Genomic DNA, 27,457 nt, shown 5'->3' with positions numbered 1-27,457 from the left:
ACACCTGGCTTCCTAAAAATGCCTTGTGCTTTTGGCCTAAAGCTGCCCATGATTGTAACCAGTTTGTTAACCTTTTTTTTCATGATGCGCACAAGGACAGAAAGTCAGGCTGCCTTTGGAAGCCAAGGGATTTGTGTTCCTGCACTGGATTTAACTCTGATTTAATTTCAGAATCTTTTCTTAATCTTTTCTTTCCTTTGAGAGTTTCTAAGGGAAAAAGAAAGAGGGTTCAAAGTATGCTTGCAATTTAATGAGTGGGTCATCATTTTGATATCAGTTGCATATGAGAAATGATGTCATGGTACAAATTACAGCTATAACAATATCGATATTTCCTTGATAATTCAAATAAATGAGTTATCATCATTCATTGATTAATAGTCAATGGCTATACTGTCTGGAATGTCCTCTTGGCTTACTAGTTGGCTATAGGGCTGGGACTGGCTTCCTAAGATTTTTCTGATTATCCTCTTTGTCATTTTTCTTACAATATTTTTTTCCTGTTGGATACATAATTAGTCATAATATTGTCATACAGTATAGCCATAACTGAGACTTAAAAGTGATGGTCACCTCTGATTATTTGTTCCTAGAATATTGAAATCAAAATTATAAAGTGGCTACTTAGTTGCAGGTAGATGAATTTTGTACAACTTTTTAAACAATCCAGCTAAATTAATAGCTTTGTGTATATAATCAAGTAGTAATTTATGCAATCTAAATTTGCACTGGATTTTTAAGAAGGATCTCTTGCTGGATAAAAAAAATATTTGCAGGGAGTTGGTATTAAAACAATCTTAATAAAACAATTTTAATGGATTGCCATCTAAATGCTTGTCTTTTAAGCCAAAGCACCATCTACACACAGAATAACAGAATTTGGAAGGGACTTTCTCACCCAACCCCCTGCTCAAGCAGAAACCCTATACCTGTGCCACTGCAGAGTCTTGGCACTGCCCTGTTCAATCCTGCCTAACCGTCCATGTGTTGCTTAGCACAGGCCCCAGAGTAGGGACCAAAATCTAGGGAGATCAGCTGCCCAGATGCTCCTATTTCACCAAGAGGAAGCTAGTTGAGGGCCCACAGGTGACTCTGAAACACAGCCTGGGGGACAGCCAGTGGCCCCTTGGCAGGCCAGCAGCAGGCTACTGAGGAAAGACATCTCTGTGACTGTCCCCTAATGCCCAAATTGCTCAATTAATTTAATTTAATTTAATTTATTAGATTTATAGGCCGCCCAATCCCGGAGGACTCCAGGCGGCTTACACAGAAGAAGAAAAGAAAAACAAACAAAATAAAATAAAAATAAAAATTCTCCAACACGCATACATTCAAATTGGGGCTGGATCCTACATAATAAGGTCAACAGCCCCAGGCCTGCCGGAACAGCCAGGTTTTAACAGTTTTTCTGAAGGCCATTGTTTTATTGACTGCACAGAATTCATAATTCATAGTTGGATAAACTTCCAACAGGGTAAAACATTTTTCTAGGTACCACTTTTGTATACTTTTGTAAATTTGTTTCCATTTGTTTTAATAAGGTGGGATGCAGGCACAATTTAGGTTAATTTAGGGGGCTAAAGCGTTAAATTTTGTCTATCCTGGGCAAGGTGTATTATATATCTTATGCCTCTGAGTATGGTAAAATTGCCTCCTACTATCCTTACTATGGGCAAGTAATGCTGAATAGAGTATACTTTCTCTCTTATTAAAAAGCGATAATTGAAACCTTGCTCTATGTCATGCCCCCTTTGGAGCCTGAATCTATGGGGGAAGACGAGCTGGAACCTGAGCCGACAGAGATTGAGGGAGTGGCTTTGTTATCTTTGGAAGAAAATGGGGAAGGGCAGGGCCAGTCAGGCTAGGGCCTTTCAGGATCAGGACAGCTTATAGACAGGGAGGAACAGGAGCAGGATGAACATGAGAGACAGAGCTCAGGCAAAGAGCAAGGACCACCCACTCCTGATCCAAGAGCTCAGAGAGTGGGGAGAAGGCGTGAACAGCACAGACTGAGCAAGCTACTTGGGAGAAGCGTGCCCCACCGATCTTCACAAGGCACATGTAGGGCCTTAAGACTTAAGGAGACACTGTGGGGAGGGGCATTTGTTGGGAACAAACACTGAGTTCCCGAAGTGTTGAATGCTGACATTTGAACTTTCCAAGAGTCCTTGCATTCTTTCTGGTGTTCTGGACTAATTACCTGGGTCTTTTGCTTTCTGAACTCCTTGATTTGCCCTGCTGGATTTATTGCTGTGCAGCCTTGGTATAAACAGTGCTGGACTGGACTAATTGCAGCCAGAGGCTGCTTGAGGTTTCATGGGGGTTTGTCATCACTTTGCTCTGGGATTTGCCAGAGACGTGGGAGCGTTTTGGGAAATTTGGAGCAATAAAGGGGCGGTTTGAACTGCCAGCTGTTTGTGTTATCTCTGTGCCGTGCTCCGGGTCATCACAGTCTGTCAAAGCCACAATGAAAGCAGAGGTCAATATTTGATGTGAAGTGAAGACTATGTCATATTGAAAAGTGAGACTTGCCATGTAAGAGGAATAAGTGGCAAAGAGCATAATTAATATATTAAATAAGGGAAGCAAAAGGTAATATATTGTAAGCATGGACCTAAGAGAAAGGGAAAGGATATAGTAGATCTGAATGATGTTCTGATCTTGTGCAATGGAATGGAGTCAATGAATACATGTCAGGATTTCATTTCCAGTGAAGAGTCTAAAACATATGTCAAAAAGTATGAATCTGTGTGATTGGTGTCCTATGGAACAGCTTGCCCCCTGAGTATTAACTGGACCCAACCCCTTAGCTTTTTGCAAAGGTCTTAAGATATGGTTGTGTCCCTGGTAGAGTGTTAAGAAAGCATGTTACCATATTGGCTGGCATCTTTGGCTGTCAGTTTGTTCTGCTATTCATATATATATATATATATATATATATATATATATATATATATATATATATATATATATATATATATATATATATATATATATATATATATATATATATATATATATATATATATATATATATATATATATATATATATGCATTTTGGACCCAGAATTGCAGTGAGTTGGGCAATTATACAAGTTGAATAAATAAATAAATCTAGGTTCGTGTTGGGTGTGCATGTGAAAAGCAAAGCATCATAGGTTGTCATAGTTGACATTATGTTCCAGTAAATGGTGATAATGGTAGAACAGAAATGAGTTTTTGAGAAAGATTGTGAAATAGTCTGAATGAATGTAATCCAGATAAAACTGTTCTTGTAAAGTAATATGGATGAATGGATGAAAATCGGAGTCCAAAATGAATCCATAAAGACAAAATGAATCAGTTGAGAAGGAGAATATAAATAACGCTGAGGTTGGATGAAGTTGATAGGCTCCTCAAAAAAAGGTAGTCAAGGAGTTTAAAGAAAATCTATTATATGAAGCAGCACACAGACAGATTGACTTCAAAAATGGTTGGCAAGGACATAAATAGATGGAGAGATGTAGCAAGTGATCTTATTGTAAATTAGATGAGTTATGTTTTCTTTTTTCTTCTTCTCATGTCTTTAATTTCTTTGGCCAACTATTTCTTACTGCCATTCTGGGTCCTTCTTACTCCAGAAGGGAATATTGTGATTGGTATAAATATAGTATATATTTCGATATGTTTAGATCTTTAATCAAAGTGAAAAAATAGACACAAGTGTTAGTTAAAGTAACATTTAAACATTGTTTGAGCATTAATATGATTTATTGGATTTTGATTTCCTGTGTTGTATCCATTTAAAAAAAATTGTAGACCATAATTTATTGTTTAATATAACGTTACACTTTTCAGCCTGGAACACCCTGCCAACCAATATGGGCCATGCCCCGTTTTAGCCAGCAGGGTGCTGTTTTAGCCTGCAGGGAGTCCATCCCATCTCCTCCCCCCCACACCAGCCAGCTGGCAGAGGAGAACTACAATGCTGATCTAACCCTCAAAAGAAATCCAGTTTGACACCCCTGTTTTAGAGAGTCTTTGTAGCCACTTGGATGTTTATCTGTGTCGTCAAGGTCACCTGAATAGTGCAAATGGGGATGGAGCCTTCTTGGAACTGTTGAAAGGACTGTGTTGTAGACTGGAAATAGATGATGTCGTATCCCTCTGCCTCTGTTGAAAGAGGGCTGTTCAATTTTGACATAGATTGTCTCTTTGACCTCTCTTTCAAACCAGCGGTCCTCTATGTCCTAAATGTGGACTTTGCTGTCTTCAAGAGTGGCCTTTGTCTTTTAAATGCTGTGGGGGGTTTGTGGGGAGGCCGTACCCCATTTTAGCTGCCAGAGACACTGTGGGCCGGTCCTTTGCAATTTCTGGGCCAGGCCTTGAGTTTGACACCCCTGCTCTAAAAGAATGCAAATGACAAGCACAACTATGACCTGGCTGAATGAGAATCTCCATAGACAGTTGAAAATGGTAGCAGTTGCATTGTTTGTAAAGGCTGGAGTCCTATTATCTTTTTTAAAAAGCATCCCAGAAACAGATTTCTTAACATTTAAATTTCCAATGCCTGAAAGACAAAAAATAATATGATGGGGAACAGGATATGTCTATAACTAGTATGCACTATCAAAGATTCCAGAATTAGGAATCATCTTAAACCAGTTTCTTCCAGTGTCAACTCCAGCAAGTTGCTGTGGTCCAGAACTTTTCTATTATCTGACAAACTCCATGTGATCAGCCCTACTTTTCTCTACTCTTTCACAACCTTGGTGGCCAAATTTCTTAAGTTAAAGAAGTAGAAAATGGGACATCTGGTCTAAGGAATTTCAAAAATCTGATCCATCACTCCCATGCTTCAGGAGTTTTATTGGCTCCCTGTGAACTCAAGAGCATGCTTCAGAATGTTGTTGATTGTTTGATGCTCTTGTCCGTTGCAGTGCAGATTGGTCACAAAAGAGAGGTACTCCAATCATTTGCATCATTAACTAAGAATAAGAGATTTCTATGTGGCTGGCTCAAGCTATGGAATTATCTTGAGAATGCAAATGTTAAACATTTCTGTAAGGTTTTTAAAAAATTTTTTAGAGAGGATATATGTTGTCATTATTGTACTTGATTAATTTATTATCTAAATTGTGAAGCACCTAGATACCTACAGTATGTGACCGAATGCCATATGTGTGTGTCTAAATAAATAAATTTGGGACAATATCATTTTATTTTCTGTTGAATATTTGCAGCCAGTCATGTCATAACTTTGCAGTTATGTATCCTCCCCATTAAATCCAGGGATAAACAGAGCTTACCATATTATATCCAGTGACGTGCAGTCAGGGGAGCCAGGGGAGGCACAATCATGAAAAGGAAAAAAAAAAAGTAAACTGGAAAAGGCGAGTGCTGAGGTTAGGCTAGCTAGCTGCTGCCACACCGTGAATGACTGCCTGTTTAAAAAAGCCTCTAAAAAAGCGCCCTCTACTATGAGGCAGGAGAACTGCATGCCTCATCTAGTCTGACTTTTTAGGCGCTTGAGCAAAGTTAAGTGAGGATTAAAAGCCTAAAAAATCCCAAGGTAGTTGAGGCATGCAGTTCTCCTGCTTCATAGTAGAGGGCACATTTTTAGAGGCTTCAACTCTCTCATTCTGTTTAAAGCTGCAGTGTCGCGCTCACTCTTCCTCCTCTCTTTCTCCGTTTCTGATGCCCCCCACCCTTACCCCACGCTCCCTCTTTTCCTTCAAATTTCCTTTTTTGTTTAATAAATGCAATGCTCAGGCATTCTCTCCTTTCCTGTGACACCCCACTGACTAAAGCATTTTCTTTCGCCGGCCTGAGCTGCGAGCTCAGGCAGGCAAAAGAAAGTGCTTTAGTCAGTGGGGTGTCAGGGCAGAGGACTGCCTCACCAGCCATAAACCTCACCACATGTCACTGATCATATCAGATCACTGAGGAGTGTGAATACTATATTCATATTTAACAACATATCCGATAGCCACAAGTGAGCAGGAATTCCATACAAGCAAGCAAGTTAACAGGCTGATAGAGGATGGACAAACCATTTAATTCCTCTTCTTACAACCTCTTGATCCCCAAGCTAAATACAAAGAAATAGTAGCAAGGTCTTCAGTATATTTAACTTCCGTGCTAATGGAGTGCAAGCTAGAACAGATGCTGCCGCATACACGACTAGCTTAGCATGCACAACAGTTTCTATAACATGCCTGGCTACTCTCCACATCCAATTTACAGTGCAGTGAACTGGTGGAAGGATATAGACTGAGTCCATTGTCAGATTGATTGGTACACATTTCTTTTTCTCAGTAGCTTAACATACCAGTAGTTCCAGTTTAGGAGCTAAGAACTTCTCTCTCTTCTGTGGCTGCTGTAGCCACCAACCTCATAGCAAAGTAGGAAGTATTTGTTTAGAATAAGAATGTTGTTGATTTAGTAACAAGGCATTTTAATCTACTGATTAAAAATGTAAAGCACATTGAATGAGAAATTCCAGAGTTGAAGTTATCAAGGTTGAGAAAGACTAGGCTAGTGCACATAATCCTCAGCTTATGGGCACAACTGAGTCCAACATTTCTGTTGCTAAGCAAAGCAGTTGGTAAGTGAGTTTTGCCCCATTTTTCCCCCTTTCTTGCCACAGTTGTTAAGCAAATCACTGCAGTTCTTAACCTAGTAACATGGTTGTTAAGTGAATGTGGCTTCCCCATTGATTTTGCTTGCCAGATGGTGGCAAAAATTGATCATGTGACCCAGGGACATTGCAACTATCATAAATATATGCCAGTAGTCAAGCATCTGAATTTTGATCATGAGACCACAGGGATGCGGCAAGTGTGAAAAACGTCCATATGTCACTTTTTTTCAGTGCCATTATAAGTTTGAAGAGTCATTAAAAGAATTGTTGTAGGTTGGAGACTTACCTGCACATTCTTGTTAGATCATGGTAGCATGATTTGTTTTAATAGTATTGTCTTGTCTTTGGTTCTGAGTTAGTCACAAACATTTTGACCTCTACATTTCCATGAAATTGATCATACAAACACACCCACCCATAATTGTATTTCCATAGGGGGCAACGCACTACATTAAGTGCAACAAGATAATAACATAGAGTGCAATAATTTTTTTTAAAGACGATTAAAAAGAGAGAGATAGAAAAAAAGGAATAAAAGCTAGCTAAACCTAGTTTGCAAGCATTTTGTAGCATACCTTGCTACCACCAATGTAAGAATACATGAATTGTTTTACTGATTATCACCCACATAAGTATTTATTCTTCAACTACAAAGACATATGGGTAGAGACTGGTCAAGGAAGGGTTCAACCTAGAAATAAGGAGAGCTTTTCTGACAATGAGAACAATCAAGCAATGGAACAGCTTGCCTTCAGAAGTTTGGGGAGCTTCGTCACTGGAAGCTTTCAAGAAGAGACTGGACTGCCAACTGTCAGAAATGATGTAGAGTCTCCTGCTTGGGGGGTGGGTGGGTGGGTTAGACTAGATGACTTATAAGGTCCCTTCCAACCAGGAGTGAAATCAACTTACCTTCGCTACCGGTTTGCAAATGTGACGGCGCACATCATGTCATGCTCAGCATTCATTATGCATTTATCCATAAATACATTAAACAACCAATGGGCTATCTCATATTCTTGTTGGACTCCCTGCTTAACATCAAACCATTCACTAAGTATTCGCTTCATTTTCATACTCGCTGTGCTTCTATCATAAACTGTTCTTATCCCATTCAGCAATTTTATATTCATTCAAAACACACCATAACTCAAAAGTTGTCATTTTCCCTCACTCTACAGGTGTATGAATATCTTTTTTTGTCATTTTCATATATTTCTTAATGACTTGCTGAAGAGCAAAAACCTGATCTGCAAGTCTTTCCCCCAAAATAAAGAACCCCTATACTTGTCCAATTTTGTTCACTATCATCTTTGAGTGCTCTTTTGATCAGAATTCTGCTGAATGCAATGAATTTTATAGGAAGTAAATATCTACTTCTGAATACAATGATCTTTTTTGTTGAGACAGAGGGTGAGGGGATGTTACAGATCACCTGCAATGTTCAAGGCTTAAATTCATTGTGCTCCCTGCAGAGAGTGTGAAATTAATTGAATTGCTGTTGCTCTCTAGTGCTCATTCAGTGTAAGTGAATGTGAATAAAAATAACCAGAGGCAAGCAGAATACTTGTGGTGTGAAGATTTAAGGAGGGATTGGATAGAAGCAACAGAGATACGACAAAGGAGTCCTTCAGGGAGAAAGTGACACTGAGGTTTTTTTTACTGCATGTTCCCTGCCATGTTGCAAAAGTCTAAGTAATCCCAGATTTCAAAAAGACCCTCCAAAAATACTTTTTCAGAAGGGTTTAGGATCTCAAAGGGATGTTAAATTGGGAAGAGCTAAAACTTTATTTTCTTTTTATGAAAAGTTTTTTAAAAATTTTAATCTCATACATACATTTACAGGTATACATTCTCATAGTTATTATTCACATTGCGTATTAACAATTTTGAACATTCATTTTTCCATATAAAAATTAAAATATATAATCAGGATTGCTTTGCTTACCATTCCATACACCTATTTTTATTTTACCACAACCCTACTTTTCTTTCCTTTTCTCCCTCCATCCCTTCTTCTCTACTTTCTTCTTTCCTCCTCTCCTTTCCCTTTTCTTCTTCCCCTGATTCTCCCCCACTCCTCTCCTCTTCTTCCCATTCATGCCCTCTCTCCTAGTCTTCCCACCTCTCCCTATCTTCCTCTCCTTTCCTCTTTCTTCTTTTCTTCTTCTTTCCTCTCTTCTCCTCTCCTTTTTCTACTTTTCTTTTCTTCCTTTCCTCTTTCTATTGTTGTGATTGCATATTTTCCTCTTCCATCTGACATATTTTTGGGATGATATTCCAGCAAATCCGGTTCTGCCTTTATGTTTACCATTTTACATTCCTTTTTCCTCATTATATTTTCCAATCTATTATTTACACATACCTCATTCTTTGAACGTATATTTGTATATTAATACTTTTCTGTTTTTCCCCTCCGGAAGAGCTAAAAGTTTAGATATGATGTATAGCTGCTTCCCACTCAGCTGCTGAAATCCATGCTGAGGAGCAGAAATTCACCTCCCAAAAAGACAAAAGGAAATTCAGAGGCTGATTAATTCTCCTGATCACTTGTACCCTTTTTGGGGTTCTAATTTTCTCTACAAAACTATAGGAAGCCATTAAAAATATGTCAGGATTCAGACAGCTTCTGTCAAAATGTTTACAAGATCACTATCTTGCTAATTTGCTAATTATTCAAAGCAATGCAATGCAAACATTGCACATAGCCAACCTTTGCTTATAGGATAAAGTATAAATTGCTGAATTCACACAGCACATTACAAATATGCCATGATTTTCTAGTCCTAAATTGTATGTGTTTTCCAAAAACACACAAGGACAGATTTTTTTAAAAAATAAAAGCACTACTTAATTATGTTTTAGAGCCGTATTTAAACGGCTAATTTTCATTTTAAATTCTTTATGTTATATAACAATGGGATACTTACAAGACTGTCTTTTCTGACCATTTTTGGCCTAATTGACTCTAATATCTTGGGAGAACTTGCTAGTGACTACACATTTTTGAAATATGGTGGAAACTTGCAGATGTATTTTCTCTGTGTACATGCCTGTACTTTGCTATAACATTCCCCCAAAATTTAGTCTGCTTCCTCTCTGTTTGCTTTCTATAAGTTGTTAAAGTCCAAATTATTTTGGAAAGCCTTTAAGGATGAGATGTTGCGAACCAATTGAATAATGGCATGATATTATTTAATTAAAGTTTATGGGGTTTTTTTGACATAGAGATTATATTGTATTTTTACTGATATAAATAATTAAAGTGTAGGAGATGACTTGGATGAGCCCGAGGGAGGGGTTATGAGTCCCTTCATATATCAGTCATGAGTCCCTTCATGCCCACATGAGATCTAAATCCCAGCCCACCTTGCATTACTTCTGCTCTTAATTCTCACTACTTTCCCTTGACTGTTAGTAGTTCAGATTAATAGCAAGTTCAGGTTAATGTCATGCACCAGGGAAATCGGGAGATCCAGGCAGTTCAAATGTGTATAAATATTTTTATGAGCTTCAGCTCTCTACAAGAATCTCAACTACTAACTACTAAGTCAAGAAAGATTAGTGGGAGTTAAGAATAGAAGGGAATTCAAGGTGAGCTGAACTTATACATTTTCTGGGCATGAAGGGACTCATCAGTGGTGGGATACGACCACTATGCCCCAATGCGGGCGGACCGGTGCCTGCTGGGAGCACCAGGTACTGTTCTGGTACGGTGCTCCGGAGGGCCCGCCTGCTGTCCTTACCGCTATTTGAGCCAATCAGGGCATTTGCACATGCACACAGAGCATATCGCGTCTTGTGTGATGCTCCTCCGAGCAGCTGGAGCATCGCGGGTGGTGGGTACATACGTGCACGCTGCACGCGTGCTGCACATGTGCATGTGGTAGGCACCTGGCTCCGTTGCACCATACTGGTTGCACCAGGATCTGGAACTCACCGCTGGGACTCATAATGCATTTGATCCATCCCTTGGGCTCAGCCTGGTCATTTCCTACACAAGGATCTCTTTTTGACTGTAGCTCAATAAACAGACCAAGGTAAAATGTTCCTAGTCTATATAGGGAAGCCACTTTGGAATAATGGTTAAAGGTATCAAACTAAAAATCAGGACACAGTGAATTTTAATCCTACCTTAGGCACAAAGCCGGCTGGGTGTCCTTAGACAAGTTCCTCTCTTTCTCAGCTCTACCACTTCCAAAAATCTTGCCAAGAAAATTGGAGTCACTAGTCCTAGAAGTGACCAGGAATTAAGATTAATCCAAACCTTCAACCCTTTTTCTTACAACTTCAAAAATATATGATGTCTAAATTGGAGAATAATTAACATATTGAGATACATATATCTTTTCCTGCTTGTTGATCCCAGTTATCTTTGGATTGCTTATCTCAGAATTCCAACTTCCATGAACAGAATACATTTGGTGGTCCAAGTTGGAGGTCATCAAAACACAGAAACAGGATTACTTTATAAAGGAATCAACACGAGAACAAAACCCAGGTAATTAGTTAGGCATTGTGTGTGATGCTTATTAAGCATACTATATATATTTTAAATAATGAATTTGCAGTACACCCCTCCCCCTAGTGTACCCAAGATGCTTAGAATGCTTTTAGTTGCCCCTGGACAAAAAGACTCTGACCTTGGAATTAAAATAAAAGGGGATTGATTTCTTCCATGTGGTTATTTTAAGCTTTTCATTGGCTCCAATAGAAGACACTTTCAAGCCAAATTTACCACAATCCTATTAAGATGGTTCAGAGGAAGTCAAAAGAGCCTGGTGTAACATATGCCAAAGCCACAAAAGGATGCTCCAACTTACAAGTTGCAAGCAGCACCATAACAGAAGTTTTAGATATGTAGTAACCCCCCCCCTCTCCAAAAAAAAAAGGAATTAACAGATAGCGGTACCCACAAGCTGGATTTGGTTATACACCACTCCACTATTAATTCCCTTCCAGATTTTGCTCAGAACAGCTGTCAATTAGCCAGTGATTGCCTTCTTATGCTTATGCAGGCATTATCTCCTTGCTGGAGATAATTATCTCCTTTATCTGCCTATCCTTTATCCATTGTCTGCTGGATCTGGGTAGAATCTATGGATCACTCCCTGCTTAATTTACTCTGTGTATGATGGGTGTGCAAACCTATGGCACACATGCCCAAAGTGACACACAGAGCCATGTCACCTGGCACGTGTGATGTCACCCAGGTTTCTGGCACGCATGCACACGTGACTATCAGCTAGCCTTCATGCGTGTGGCAGTGCTGGAAACTGGAAGGGCTGGTTTTCCGTTTTCTGGCATGTATGTGCGCCGGCCAGCTGATCGTCGTGCACACATGCACGCCAGTAACTGGAAGACAAGCTAGCTGGCACATATATGCCCCCTGGGCAGCTCCTCTTCTGGGTTGCGGCCCAGATGAGCATGCACCTGCGCTCCCTTTTTGGCACTCGGTGCCTAAAAGGTTCTCCATCATTCTCTCTATATACTATCATCTGCTGTCATGGAACATGCTTTGTTTTCTTCCGTGTCTTAAATTCTGCATCTGCACTCAGGCCTGCTATTTTGATAAGGTTCAAGTTAGGAAGCTTGAGCAAGATTGTACCATTGAACAAATGATGATCCCATAGCTAGGAGATTTTGCTAATTGCGCCCTACCCCAGCTGCATGTCAGAGACTTTGCTCCCTTCCCTGTCCCCTGCTCTCATTTATTCAGCAGCCTAGGTGAAGAGGTGGAAGCACAGATCTTATTTCCCCTCTTTTGCTGCTTGTGAAGCCTGCCAACAGAATCCACCTTGACAAAGTCAAGGACTCCCCGATTAATGTTGAACCGAGTGGATAAATTATGCATGAAATTGTGTCGGAGTCTCTTGTGTGCCGAATTGCTCCTTTTGATATGAAAGGTTAATTCAGAAAGGAGTCCAAAAGAGCTGGAAATTGTGGGGATAAGTGGATAGTATTCACTGTTGTGAGCTGTTATTACTAGAAATTGCATTCCCTCTCTAACTTCCCCCGAGATTTAGCTTTGTCAGGGAATACAAACAGGACGCAGTAGAACAGCATCCAGGAACAACCTGAATGGATGTTCACATCCAGCCTGTTAAAAGAAAAGAATCGTCTCATGGTGTTTTTAAAAGGGGAGCTTACCCTTGTATCTCACATTCCCAATAGAAGAGTCAGGAACAAGACATAACAGGTCAAAAACCTGTGATTTCCTTGATGCTGTTATCTGTCCAGGGCATTTCAGGGCCAGTTTGAACACTGAGAGCTTTCCAAAGCTCTTTTCTTTCAGCTGCCATTACATCTCATGCATTACATTGGAAGACAATCTGTTTTTCTTTGCCCTGGAGAGCGTTTGCTGTATTGGCTAATATGTATAAAAATAAAGGTTCACCTTGCACATATGTGCTAGTCGTTCCTGACTCTAGGGGGCAGTGCTCATCTCCGTTTCAAAGCTGAAGAGCCAGCACTGTCCGAAGACTTATCTGTGGTCTTGTGGCTGGCATCACTAAATGCTGAAGGTGCATGGAATGTTGTTACTTTCCCATCAAAGATGGTTCCTATTTTTCTACTTGCATTTTTACATGCTTTCGAACTGCTAGGTTGGCAGAAGCTGGGACAAGTAATGGGAGCTCACTCCATTATGCAATGCTAAGGATTCGAACCGCTGAACTGCCGACCTTTCTGATCAACAAGCTCTGTGTCTTAGCCACTGAGCCACCATGTCCCTCAATATGTATAAAGTAGGGCAAAGGTCACCAAATCCTGGGGCCTTGAAGTCTAGGACAGCCGATTCAGGGCATGTTGATCCATGAATGGAGAGCTCTGAAGGTGCCTTTAGTTCTGGTCAGTTCTTTGCAAATTGATTCCCTTAGTAACAGTCATACCTGATTTACAGTAAGTCAGGAGTGAGGATGGGCTCTTTTCGATTGTGTTTCTGATTCTGAAATGCTAAGCCTATACCAAGTGTCTTGCATCAGTTGGAAACCTGGACATGTGCTGTAGTTTTAACTGCTTGCAGTGTCTAAATTCACAGGTGTCAAACTAGCTGTCCATGGGCCGGGTGCGTCACATGCAGGCCATGCCCACCCAGCTCTCCGAAGGGAAAAACATCGTGATACATCAAGCGATGGCAACGTGATGTGGCGAGTTTGACACCAGTGGTCTAAAGGGCTAGAAGAGCTACAGCTACTTAGAACATAAATTACATTTGATTTAAGGACTATTTTGTAAGTTGCCATCTCTCCCTCTCTCTCCCTCTCCCTCTCTCTCTCTCTCCCTCCCTCCTTCTCTCCCTCCCCCTCTCTCATTTATCTTGATCTATATACTAAGCAAAGGCAGTGTGACTGTGAAACTAAATAATAAACACATTGAATTTCTCACCATTCTCCTGTATCAAGTTGCACATTCAATAGGTTGAAATACCTGTCTCGTTTATACGATTAAGGGTTTATACGACAATTAGAACTCCAGATTTGTGCTCTGTAGTAGATTGATATTCCCAGAATTCTGAGAGTGGTAGATTAATCCATTCAGAAGGCAAAACCTGGTGGAAATGATCAAGCATATCTGAATGAGAAGCTAAAGTGATGAAATTGTAGACCTGGATTCGATACATTTTGGCCACTTCTAAATCTGAAATTTTATAAGGTTAAAAATAAGGGCTGTAAGAACTCTGGTTCAAATGGTTTCCTTGATTTTCACTCAGTCTGGCAAAGGGAGAGTCTAATGCTAGCGAAAGCTCTTAATCAAGCATAAAATCAATATAATTCAATTTAATTGAAATTTACATTACATTTATGGGATCTTAATTAAAATTTAATTTACATTACATTTATTGAATCTTCATCTTGAACCTGCCTGCTTTTTGGCATGGGCCTGAAATGTCTCTTTAAATTCCAGGACAAAAAAAATCTGTTTAATCTTTGCCCTAGGAGAAACAAAATATTCTCCATGAAGCCAGGTGTAAGATTTACTGGCTTGTAGAACATTTAAGGCTTTGAATGATATCCTACTGCAGACATTGGCAGGATTAATACTCTGGGCTAAACAATGACTTGATGAATAAAACAATTGGCTGAATTCATCGTACATGCAACTCTAGTGGACGGCGAGGGAACTCTGGTGAAAGGGGAAAATATGTGAAATATTAAACCCCAGATCTGGCTCCATGCAGATTGTTTTTGATTTACAATCATTCATTTAGTAAGCAACACTGAAAAAAGTGACTTACAAGTGGTCTTCACTGTCAGAGTTCCAAGTAACACCCCCAATGAAAGAAGACTCCGAAGCTTGAAGTTCCTCACAGTTCCATTTTATTAGAGATGTCATATTGGGACATCTGGGAAAACCCAAATCTGAAAGCTTCCCCACCTAAGTGAAAGTTCAAGTCCCTGCCCAGCACCCACATCAGTGGTGGGTTCCTACTGATTTGTACCAGTTTGGTGGCCTGGGTCACTGGAACTGGCAGATACCCAGGCCTCCCATGCCCCCAAACTATTTCTCTGGATGGCGCCATAGGTGCTGCCATCTTGTTTTTTGCTTCTGCAAAAAGTGACTGCTGGAACCCACCCCGACCCACATGTCTGTCGCATGGCCCAATTAGGCACTGCCCCAACTAGAGATGCCTCCCAGTCATAACCCTCCAGGTGCAGGGCAAGTCGTCCTTGACTCTCTGAGAAAGGAATGTTGTTATGACTCTATATCTCCCATACTCCATATAATCCCCACTCCCATTTCCCCACAGCTTTGAATGCGGCAGGCCGGAAGGCCCAATGCAAAAGATGGCTTCCAGGCCTAATATTCACACCTATGGCCATCAGCATGTATTTGCATTACACACTCTTAAATCCCATCTTGAATGCTTGAGGTAGAATCCAGGACTTTGTGGCCTTCTGGAAGGCTAACAGGATTAGATCCACTGAAATCTCCAGAGCGGGACACCATTCCATAAAGGTGGTTCCAAAACTAGAGAAGGCTTGCTTCCTAGTGTGGGAAGACTAGAAGAATGAAATATTTTGGGAATTATTAAAAGGCAGAATATTATATTTCCCCTAAAGGCGAAATAAAAAATCTTAAGGGAGATAGAAACTCAGTCTTATTGTCCACAGGAGATATTTTTGTGCCCATTAAGAAAGACTAGGCCATTCTACCTACAAAACAAAAGATCTTCAGATTCAGGGTGAAGGGATTAAGACATGATCTTTCAGGATGTAATAGGATTAAATCAGAGACACAGAGCTCACTACATTACACAATTTCCTGAGGACATTGCATCACCCTCAGAAACTTCAACCAAACCTAGCTCAGGCAAACACCTAGGATTTGTACTTTGCCTATAGAGCCAGCAGTGGCCCCTACATAACCCCTACAACAGCCAATAGAATACATGCTCTTGCACAAGAACAGGAAGCTCAAGCGCAAAGCTCAAGAGAAGGTATAAAAACTCCTCACTCTCAACTCCATGTGGTCAGCTGCATCAGAACCACAAATATGTGCTTCTGTTCATCAATTATGAACCCTCTTTCCAATCAGCCTCTGCTCTCCATTTTGCCTCCAGTGCCTTTCTACTGGTTTGGAACTGAACCAGATGGGTATTTCTTCCCACACTAGGACCCATCAGGTAGCGATCCTATACCAGGGCAACCTGAAGCATGCTCATTCTGCTGGATCAAGTGGAATGGGGCAGAAACCAATGTTGCTAGTATTTTGGCAACAAAACCATTCCTTCACTTGTAAACTGGTTGTAAGAAAATGATGTGCTCTGCATATAGATATCCAACCAAACTCAACTCCAAAGCATCATAGATTTGGAAGGACCCACTCAGTGTATTCCCTAGTCAGTGCAGGAATCTTTTTAAACCAATCCTGACAAATGACTGCTTATCCTCTGTTTGAATTCATTCACCAAAAGGAGTCCTACCAGTCCTATGAATAATTGGTTTCACTGTCAATCTACTCTTACTATTAGAGGTTTTGTCTCACTTTCAATCAGAATCTGTCTTCCTGTAACTTATATCCATTATTATATGTCTAGCATTTTGGGATGATAGACAACAAGTCCTGACCTTCGTCTATATAACATCCTTTCACGTATTTGAATGATGCTTTCATATCCCCATTCAATCATCTTCTCTCAAGGCTAAAGATACCCAACTCCTTCAATAGCTTTAGTTTCTAAACCTTGTTTTCCATTCCATTTGAATTCTTCTTAAAGATAACACAATTACAGGAGGATAGCAAATCCATATGGGATAGTATCAAGATTCTTGAAAACCTGGAACAATAGGTAAAAACCAACACAATGAATTTCAACAGGACAATGCAAAATTCTTCAACTAGGTAGGAAAAATCAGGTATAAGATTTGGCAGTTCATTTAGTGTGATGTAGGTTGAAAAAACCAGCAAATATAGCATCAAACTTCATCAGCATAGGTTTACTGCCAAGATCAGAAGAAGTAATAGTTTCATTTCTATTCTGCATTGAGCTTCGAGTTTTCAGCATTGAGGTTCTAGCAAAGGACCACAGATATTATATACCCTTGATTGAAGATACGTATAGTCCTTCTAACTAAAACTAACTTCAGAAAGGAATCACATGGAGCATGCAGAGAGGAAAGGAATAGCTGCTTAGCCAGTCAGATCAGTCAAATCAACCCTGACAATCACTGGAGTGACAGATGTCACAGCCAGATTGCCCTCACAGTTTATATTTTCATTGATTGGAAAACATCTAGAACATCGTACCCATTACTGGAGCCTGTGTTTTAGGAAGAACATTCGTAAATTGAATGTGTCCAGAGGAAAATTATAAGGCACCTGGAAGGAACAAAAACTATGATTGGAGGCACTAGGTATGTTTGCTTTGAAGAAGAGAAGATAGTGGGGAGACTGCCTAACTATCTGAAGAACTATCCTATAGAAGACAAGCAGAATTGTTCAGACAGAGCTGTTCTAAAACACAGGAAATATCTAATAGTTAAGAACTGATCAGCAATGGAATAAACTGGTTTGGGTTTCTCACCCTGGACAAGTTTAAATAAAAGCTGGTAGCCATCTCAGAGAGGCTGCTGTACTTGAACCATTGCTGAACAGGGTATTAGGTAATGATGTCCCAGGTCCTTTCTAATTCTTGACTTCTATATTCAGCCCCTCTCCTATTTGGTGTTAAATTTTGGCAGTAAAATTTACAGTCTGTTTGAAGCCCTCTCCACCCACCAAGGAATTTGCTGCATGTATGACTTAGCCCTCAAGCTGGCCACCTTTGCTGTAAATGCAACCATATGAAAATAGGTGAGTTGGGCAGTCAGCATTGGAGGTGTGATTCACCGAAGCAATTGCATCTCCTTACATCTCAGTAAGCAGTTCCCTTTCTTGCTCTCTTGTATCCTCTCCAATCCAAAGTAGACATCAAGAGTCTGGTTGATCAAGCAAATAGACTCTGCCTAAGCTGGAAGAATGTATTGGGCTTTATGGATTACACCTTACATGCTTGGTAGCAGGGGTAATCAGTTTTTAGATATCATTTGTTTTTCAGCAGAAATTCAAGGTTCATCAAATAGCAAATATCACGTACAGAAAGATCTGTGGTGGTGGAGTGGTTAGAGTGCAGTGCTGCAGGCTACTTCTGTTGACTGCCAGCTGCCTGCAATTTGGCAGTTCAAATCTCACCAGGCTCAAGGTTGACTCAGCCTTCCAAGGTGGGTAAAATGAGGACCCAGATTGTTGGGGGCAATAGGCTGACTTTGTAAACTGCTTAGAGAGGACTGTAAAGCACTATAAACTGGTATAAAGGTCTAGGGCTATTGCTATTCCTACCACTGTTTTTCCCAGCTTTTTTTTTATTTAGGAGGAAGTACCACCTTCACTTTGGATGAGATGGTTTGAATAACAGAATAAAAGTGCTGGAAAGGATTTTGGAGGTCTTCGAGTCCAACTCTTTGCTCAAGTAGGAAACCCTATACCATTTCAGATTAATGGTTGTCCAATCTCTTCTTAAAAACTTCCAGTGTTGGAGCATCCACAACTTGGTTTGGTTCTCGTTATCTTCCTTTTTCTCTTTCTCTCTTTCTAGGAGTTGTTAGTAAGACTTTGCCAAACTTTCATTTGAGAAATTTAATCCAAAGCCAATTCTGTCAACTCTCCAAATCAAATAAACTTTTAGAGTTGAATCTCAATCTCTAACTGAGTGGTATCAATTCAAATGCTTCCAAAATAATTCAGCAATTCAGAAAAGCCTCTGAACTGAGCTCATGTAAAAGCCCTTTTTAAAAAATTGATTTGAAAAATGGAATTAAATTAGCTCAATATTTCTAATGGAGCTGAATTATTAGGTTGCAATTGATCCCCCTTCATGGATTACTGCCTTGTTTGTGGCAAAGGGGCTTGCGTAGCTCAATGTAGCTATGAGCTATGCCGTGCAGGGCCACCCAAGGCAGACAGGTCATAGCAGAGGGCTCTGACAAAATGTGATCCACTGCAGAAGGAAATGGCAACCCACTCCAGTATCTTTGCCATGAAAACCCCATGGACAGTACCAAAAGGCAAAAAGGCCTGGAGGAACGTTGTCCATGGGGTTGCGATGGGTCGGACACGACTTTGCAACTAACAACAACAACAACACAACAACAACAATTGATCTATACACTGAATTATTTACTGTTTTAGATTCTTAGGATTTTGGAAAATGCTTCAGGATTTTCTGTTTACAACAGCAACAGAAAAAATGAAGATGAAATGATTATGTGGTTTGCTGACCCACAGCTGCAGCAATGGTCCATACATCAATACTAGATCAAAGCAACTCTTCTGAAGATACCATATCAACTTCCAATTGGTAAACAAGGACCAGCACAACTGAGCCATATGCTGTTGCCTAGCAGACATGATTCAGCCAGGAAAGCAAATTACCCTATATAGAATTTCTTCACTGGGGTACTTGAAGGAAAAATAACATACAATGAGGCATGACTGACGGGAACAGAGGAGAGCAATCTTTTGTTAACCGGTTCTATATAATACACATCAATCATCCAGCAAAAGAAGGTATTCCATACAATAAATCATGTGTCAGCGGTGGCATTTAAGACTTCCCTAACAAAGTCGAGCCAAACAGAAAGTGCACTCTCTTTTATATTTATGCTCCCAAGGAGCACATCTTCAATTAAATAGCTGCAACACATTAGGGATAGCTTCTGATCAAATGTTACCCAATGCACAATGCTTTGTAGGTATTAATTGCTGTAATATTTGCACACACAGAATCCAGGCAGAAATAGTTGCCAGAATTAAGTTGGGTACCACAGAAAGAGATGAACTGTACCCCTGTCAGCTCTGTCAAAGTTTTAATATTAAGGGAATCCTTCTTTACTCTGGTTTTGAAATTTGATCAATTTATTGCATTTTTTCCTGGTCAATACCACCACTATAAAGCTTCCTAAATAGTAGCCACAAAGTTCAGCAAACTGCTTGTGATTCAGAATAGGTATTAAAAATGGAAGATTGGGATGGAATTAGATTATTTGCAAAATTTTACTTCCTTTGTGATTATAATCATTGCTTTTGTCAGAGCAATGCCCTGGAAACACATCCAGGTTTAAGCTCCAGCACTTCTGGTTAGAAAGTTCTTAGTTTCAAGGCCAAAGAAAGCATTTGAGAGTTTAGGAAGTGAAATACAATAGATATTTTACAAATGTCAATTTTCTTCTTTTTAACAGGTCAGATCTCTATATTGTAATGGCTTTGTTCAACAGATATCAGGGTAGGCAATTATAATTATTACAAGTGTGGGGCTTTTGAGTTCATATATAAAAAGTTAAAGGTTCCCTTCGCACATATGTGCTAGTCATGCCTGACTCTAGGGGGAAGTGCTCATCTCTGTTTCAAAGCTGAAGAGCCAGTGTTGTCTGAAGACGTCTCCGTGGTCATGTGGCTGGCATCACTAAATGCTGAAGGTGCAAGGAACGCTGTTACCTTCCCATCAAACGTGGTTCCTATTTTTCTACTTGCATTGTTACATGCTTTCAAACTACTAGCTTGGCAGAAGCTGGGACAAGTAACGGGGAGCTCATTCTGTTATGCGGCACTAGGGATTCGAACCGCTGAACTGGCAACCTTTCTGATCAACAAGCTCAGCATCTTAGCCACTGAGCCACCATGTCCCTTGAGTTCATATATGCATCAGTGGCATTTTGTCCTGAGAAAAGAGAGCATTTCTAAGATTTAGAAGACTGGGACTCCAGTTCAATTTCTAAAACAAAGAAAAGCAAATATAAGATGAGAGCAACAATCTACTTGAACACAGAACCAGCAAACTGAGCATTCATGTAGCATCTCAGATGGCACAAACTTTGCATTTGACACAACTGTAGTTTCATTTTCTGAGTTGCAGTCATTTTCATACCTGGATCTCCTTCGATGTATTACATTTTAAGGCTAAAAGGGTAAGAAGGCAGAATGCCAAATTAATACACAAATAGAAATGATCCATTGAGTATGACCATTGCAGTTATTCAACAGTAGATGGCAGAGTGTACAAAGACTTCTACCAATGTTGGCATCTTAGAAGTGGCATGCATATGCTTCTGAAATGATAAATCTTTTTTTTTTAAAGTATTTTGCTTCTTTGGAATCATGCATTGGTAAATCATGCATAATTAGCATTACCATACAGACTGTAAGAAAGTACAGTAAGGAAAAGGCCTACTTAAACTAAATAAATTATTATTTCTTTCTGGAATACCATCAGATCTAAGCAAAACCGATCACCAAAACGTGTTAAGAATGGCATAGCTGACCTTACATGTAACAAAGCAGACTTTAATAGATAGCAAATTCCCCCAGCAAATTTCATTTACTAGAAAAATAGGACAAAAACTTTAATGTGTCAATTTATCGGACTCATTTCTGGTTTCCTGGACCCTGTAATATTTTATCTAAGAGTATTTTACTGTTTAAAGTATTGAGGATAATTTGTGGAACCTAGAGATAACAATGATAAATAATAATACCCATTTATAATTTTGTATAGGCTCCACAGTCTCTTGAGGCTTGAAAAGTTTTCTTAGTCTTCTCTCTCAGTATTTCATTTGTGGTCTGAGAGAATATGCCGTGTTTTCCCGAAAATACGACATGTCCTCATAATACAGCCATGCCACATTTTTCTGGTGGGCAAAATATATAACCCCCCCCATATATGAGCCCCCTGGACCTCCGTCTAGGCAGAGTGCCACTCACCAACCTAGCAGTATCCCAAAGGTGCCAAGTCGTGGGAACCTGGGAGGAGACAAAGGTGATCGTGTTGCTTGGCGCCTTCGCTAGGTTGGTGAGCAGCGCTGTGCCCAGCTGAAGAGGGGGGTTGCTGGGTGGCTGCTCTCCCAGTCTGGCTTTTTCTGCAGCTCCCAACCTGAGTCTTTCGGCAATGGCCGCTCTGGGCGCACCCTCTATGGTTGTACGCTCTGCAGACACCTGGCCCACAACCATAGAGCATGTGCCCAGAGTGGCCACTGCTGAAAGACTCAAGTTGGAAGCCATAGAAAAAGCCAGGCTGGGATGACGGCGGCGGCGGAGGTGCCCTTGCTCCATAATGAGAGCTGGGCCATGCATCGTGAGGCTAGGAGGCGGGTGAGTGAGAGTGGAACAGCCGCTTGTGCAACCCCCCTCTCCAGCTGTGTAGAGCACCATTCACTGGCATTTGGAAGGCGCCAAGGTGCGGGAGCCAGGCAGCAGCGAACAGGCGTTCACGCGGTTTGGTGATACCCCTAGGTCAGTGAATGGCACTGTGCCTGGCTGCAAAGGGGTTTGCTGGGTGACTGCTCATGAGCGTGGTTGCTTCATGGCTGTTGCGACAGTGCAACACAGCCATTCGCTCATGAGGCTGTGGCCAGCTCTTTGGGAGCCCGCTCGCAAGAGAGCAGCCACCTGGCAACCCCAAAACAATACCCCCCCCCCCCTAATAAAGCCCAAGCCATATTTTGTAGGTAAAAAGAAAATAAGATCTGTCACATTTTCGGGTAATCACAGTATGAATGCCATAATGAATAATACAGTACAGGTAATCCTTGATTTATGACCATAATTGAGCCCAATATTTCTGTTGATAAGCAAGAAATTTGTTAACTGAGTTTGGTCCCATTTTACGACTATTAAGTGAACCACTGAAGTTGTTGAGTTGATAAGACAATTATTAAGAGCATCTGACTTCCACACTGATTTTGCTTGTCAAGAAAGTCGCAAAAGGGGATCACATGACCCTGGGATACTGCAACAGTCATAACTATGAGTCAGTTGCCAAGCATCTGGATTTTGATCATGTAACCATGGGGATGCTGCAATGGTTGTAAGTATGAAAAATGGTCATAGGTCACTTTTTCAGTGCCATTGTAACTTGAATGGTCACTAAGGGAACTGTTTTAAATTGAGGACTACTTGTATACTAGTTGAATGAAAATTGTTCTGTTCTTACTGCTTGCTGAATATTAAAGCTCTACAGCCAGGAGGACAGATTTCAGTCATGGATAGTTAATTTTAGTTTTCCAAATAACTCCTATGGACATTACAATTCTTCCTGAAATTCTTTCCTAAATCTACCTGGATTGGGGAATTCATAGGTCTTACCTGAGGACATCCAAGAGATTAGAGGAATGGGGCACAAAATCTGGGGAAAAAATAAGATTGCTCACCTTTCATATCTGTGATCTGTATTAAGTATACTGCTTCCAACAATGGTTGGAAACTAATCAAAGAGAGAAGCAACCTGGAATTAAGGAGAAACTTCCTAACCGTGAAGACAATTAACCAGTGGAACAGCTTCCCTCCAGAAATCGTGAGTGCTCCATCACTGGATGTTTTAAAGAAGAGTCTAGACAGTCATTTATCTGAAATGATATAGGTTCTACTGCTTGAACAGGGGTTGGACTAGAAGACCTCCAAGATCTCTTCCAGCTCATTCTATTCTATTCTATTCTATTCTATTCTATTCCATTCCATTCTATTCTAAGACTAGAACTTGATTCACTTGTTGTCCTTGGAGTTTGATAAGACCAGGAATGTCTTGCACCCAGCCATGTCAAGTTCTTGCTCAAACAACATTACTTGGCCTCACCTACTTTGCAGTAGGGCTGATAATAAAAAGGGTAGAGAAACCCATATAGCAGCTTAATCTCTTTAGAGGAAGAATGGTGCCTAAAGAGAGAGAACTGGTGTAATGGGCTACAGTGAAGGGTCAGTTGCCCAGGAAGATGGAAGCACATTCCAGAAAGAGGGGTGAGACAAGAGGCGGCACAACTTGGAACTGGTTAGGAGACAGGAAGGACAGTAATTTTCTAGAATCTTCCAGAGTATATTCATTAAGGTGAGAATAGCAAAGGTTTAGCCTGGCAGGATTCTGTCTATTTTGTGTGAGCAAACAAAGAACTGAACTCTGTCTGGATTATTCTGCATTGTTCTTGGTCTTAGCCTACCAAAGGCAAGATAAACATCTCATATATGTAAATAAAATAAAATGACTTGTAACCATGCATACTTTTTTCTGTGATCCTTTATCCATTTTCAATCCACAACAGGCAAAACCTGGCTACTTTTTTTTTAGCAATGTGTCTAAAAAAATGGGGTCATGCATAAGCACACCAGCGTGCCTACCATCCCCGCCGTACTGTCCCCCTTTATCCGTATTTATTTCAGAGGTGGTATTCAGCAGGTTCTGACCAGTTCTAGAGAACCGGTAGCGGAAATTTTGAGTAGTTCGGAGAATCAGTAAATACCACCTCTGGCTGGCCCCGCCCCATCTATTCTCTGCATCCCGAGTCCCAGCTGATTGGGAGGGAATGGGGATTTTGCAGTATCCTTCCCCTGCCATGCCCACCAAGCCACACCCACAGAACCGGTAGTACAAATTTTTGAATCCCAATACTGATTTACTTCCTTTGTTCATGTTTATGTTCATACCTACACTTGTTATCTTCTACATGTTTGACAAACAAACAAACACATAAATAAATAAATTGAAGTTCAATTTCAAATTTGCCCATTTGGAAATGCACTAAACTAGGACAGCAAAAACTTTTTCTGCTTTAACTGTTTTCTCCCTCTATCAAGGTTTTATATCAAGCCCTTTAAAGTGGTGGTGGGGATTAGTTAGCACATAAACTCTTCTGAAAAGTGAGGACTAATTTATTATCATGTCATTATTAGCAGAATCACAAAAGGGGTCAGTGGTCTCTCCTTTTATTTCAATCACAGGCTGCAGGCCGCATTATGCTGAATCAAGGATATGGGAAGATAATTAACACAGCATCTATGGCAAGTTTAATAGGTGAGTGATGAGAGCTTACAGTTGTGCTTCAGAATCCATATTTTAATTACTACTGATGCTATTTGAATCAATTAAGCCAGGATTGCATAGAAGTAAATCACTGACATTTTGTATTAGGGAGAAATGTACTACAAAAATTTTATTGATACCATTTTTCAACATTTATCTGTCCTCTCAATTTGAGAGCACCTATTACTCTTGATAGAAGAGGTGGGGTTAAAGCTTCTTGAGTCTGACACATTTTATGGGGTAAGAAAGTTACATAGCTGTTAATCCTCTCCCACACTTAAAAAGAAAGGAACACGAGCAGTGGTGAAATCTAATCCCTCCAGTTCTGTGGGCGTGGCTGTGACTGGGTGGGTGTGGCCAATTTTTTTCATTTTCAGCTTTTTTTTGTAGCTTTTTAAAGCATTTTTAAATTAAAAAGCTTTAAAAAATAGCTTCCGACGATCACATTCGTCGTTCGTAGTTGCATTCATGACTCTTCCCTGCTTTGCTTACGCAAGAGCCGGTTTGGTTCCAGCCTGTTTGTTATTGGCAATGACCCTTCCGAAGCCAATCAAGGGCCAATGGCTGCCTGCAGGTGTCTTGCGGGCTAGCTGGGCTGTCTTGCTTTTGCTCTAATACCAAATTGTTCTGTTTAATGCTTCGTGCCAACAGGTGCCTCCACTGGAGCTGTTGTATCGGCAGCAGCATCAAAGAGCCAATAAACTCTTTGCAGCATATGGAACGAAATCCCAACTGCTGAGCTAATCTGGAAGGCAGTTACATGCTGGTGAACTGAGGCCCATGTAACAAAAATTGATCAATTACACAAATTAAGCAGAGTCCTTGAGGAATTTGTTTTATTGGTCTGGACATCTGTTGTAGGATTGTCCAAATCCAAAAATCAAATGGTGCCTGTGAGCTGCCAAGTTAGGCCAAAAAAAAAAAGAAGCCTAGTAGCTATAAAAGTACAACTGAGTCGCTCGATATTAATATCGTGTCCATCTGCTAAATACACATAAATATACAGTCTTTTTATTTTCTTTGGGAACACCATTTATTTTTACTGTGCCCAGTTTGACATTCTTTGACTTTGTGTTCCATTTATTACTTGGTAACTTTAACTGTTTCTTCAGGGGGGGGGGAAACATTTATGTGGCTGTTAATCTTTTTTTCAAGTACTTTGCCCCACTTATGATGATCACACCCAGGAAACAGCTCTTGCTCAAGTGTAAGGAATTATTGCATGCAAATGATCTATTAGGAAAAAAGAACCACAGTTTGGTTGAAGAAAAGAATGTGTACTGTCAGCACAGACAGAAATATAAAAGGCTATATCCTGTACTGTTTTGTTAGCTGTAATTCAGAATCAGGCAATGATATTTCTAACACCTAACAAAGTATGTTATGGAAATTGCAGCAAGCACTCGGGTTGTAGATTTATTGTGTAAGGTCAGTGTGGATATTGTGTATAAATTCCATTTGAATGAATGAATGGAATGAGATGTGCTTGATGAGTAGCTCTTTATTGATTGATTATACCATTGAGTCATTTTCACTCCTTAGCAACCACATGGATAGATTTTCTCCATGGCAATCTATCTCTATAACCAATCTATAGCCACTGTCATTGAGTCCACCTACCTGGCTGCTGGTCATCCGCTTCTCTTTCGTTCTACCTTTCTCGACATTAGAGTCTTTTCCAGAGAGGTGGGTGCTTGCACAATGTGTCCAAAGTCAGATAATTTGAATCTGGTCATTTGTGTTTCAGGGTGAGAACTCTGAATTGATTTGTTTGATGATGTATCAATTTGGGGTTTTTTTTGGGGGGGGGCTGTCCATGATATTTTCAAGCATCTTCTCCAATACCAGGGTTCAAATCAGTGATTTCCCTAATGTATTTATTTGTTTACTTGTTTCTTTATTTATAAAATTTATAGGCAGCCCATCTTATCTCAACTTTGGGTGGCTTACGACCATATCCCACTTCTTTACACTTGTCTCCAATTGGTTGATATTGGAAACATGCAACCAAAAGTGGACACATTGGTGACACCTTTAAGAATAATCGGATTGGCAAACTTAGGTAAGCAGTACATTCAGTCATCATCATCCTCTTTTAATGACCCCATAATCCCTTGGGGGTGGAGTCTGGACAACTGAATGGAGCTGAGTCAGTAGTGGGATTCAAACATTTTTACTACTGATTCTGTGGGTGTGGCTTGGCAGGCGTGGCATGGCAGGGAAGGATACTGCAAAATCCTCATTCCCTCCCAATCAGCTGGGACTTGGGAGGCAGAGAATAGATGGGGGTGGGGCCAGTCAGAGGTGGTATTTACCAATTCTCTGAACTACTCAAAATTTTCACTACCAGTTCTCCAGAACTGTTCAGAACCTGCTGAATACCATCTCTGAGCTGAATATATTCAGCAAATATGTTCTCATCGTGCCCAGAGAGAGAAATAACTGCCTCTACCGAGGATCGAACTCACAGCGTCCTGATTGTGAGGAAAGAACTTCACCTCTAGGCCACCATACC

This window comes from Thamnophis elegans, chromosome 2, assembly GCF_009769535.1.
Source record: "Thamnophis elegans isolate rThaEle1 chromosome 2, rThaEle1.pri, whole genome shotgun sequence".
Classification (NCBI taxonomy): domain Eukaryota; kingdom Metazoa; phylum Chordata; class Lepidosauria; order Squamata; family Colubridae; genus Thamnophis; species Thamnophis elegans.
This window is presented reverse-complemented; position numbering follows the sequence as displayed.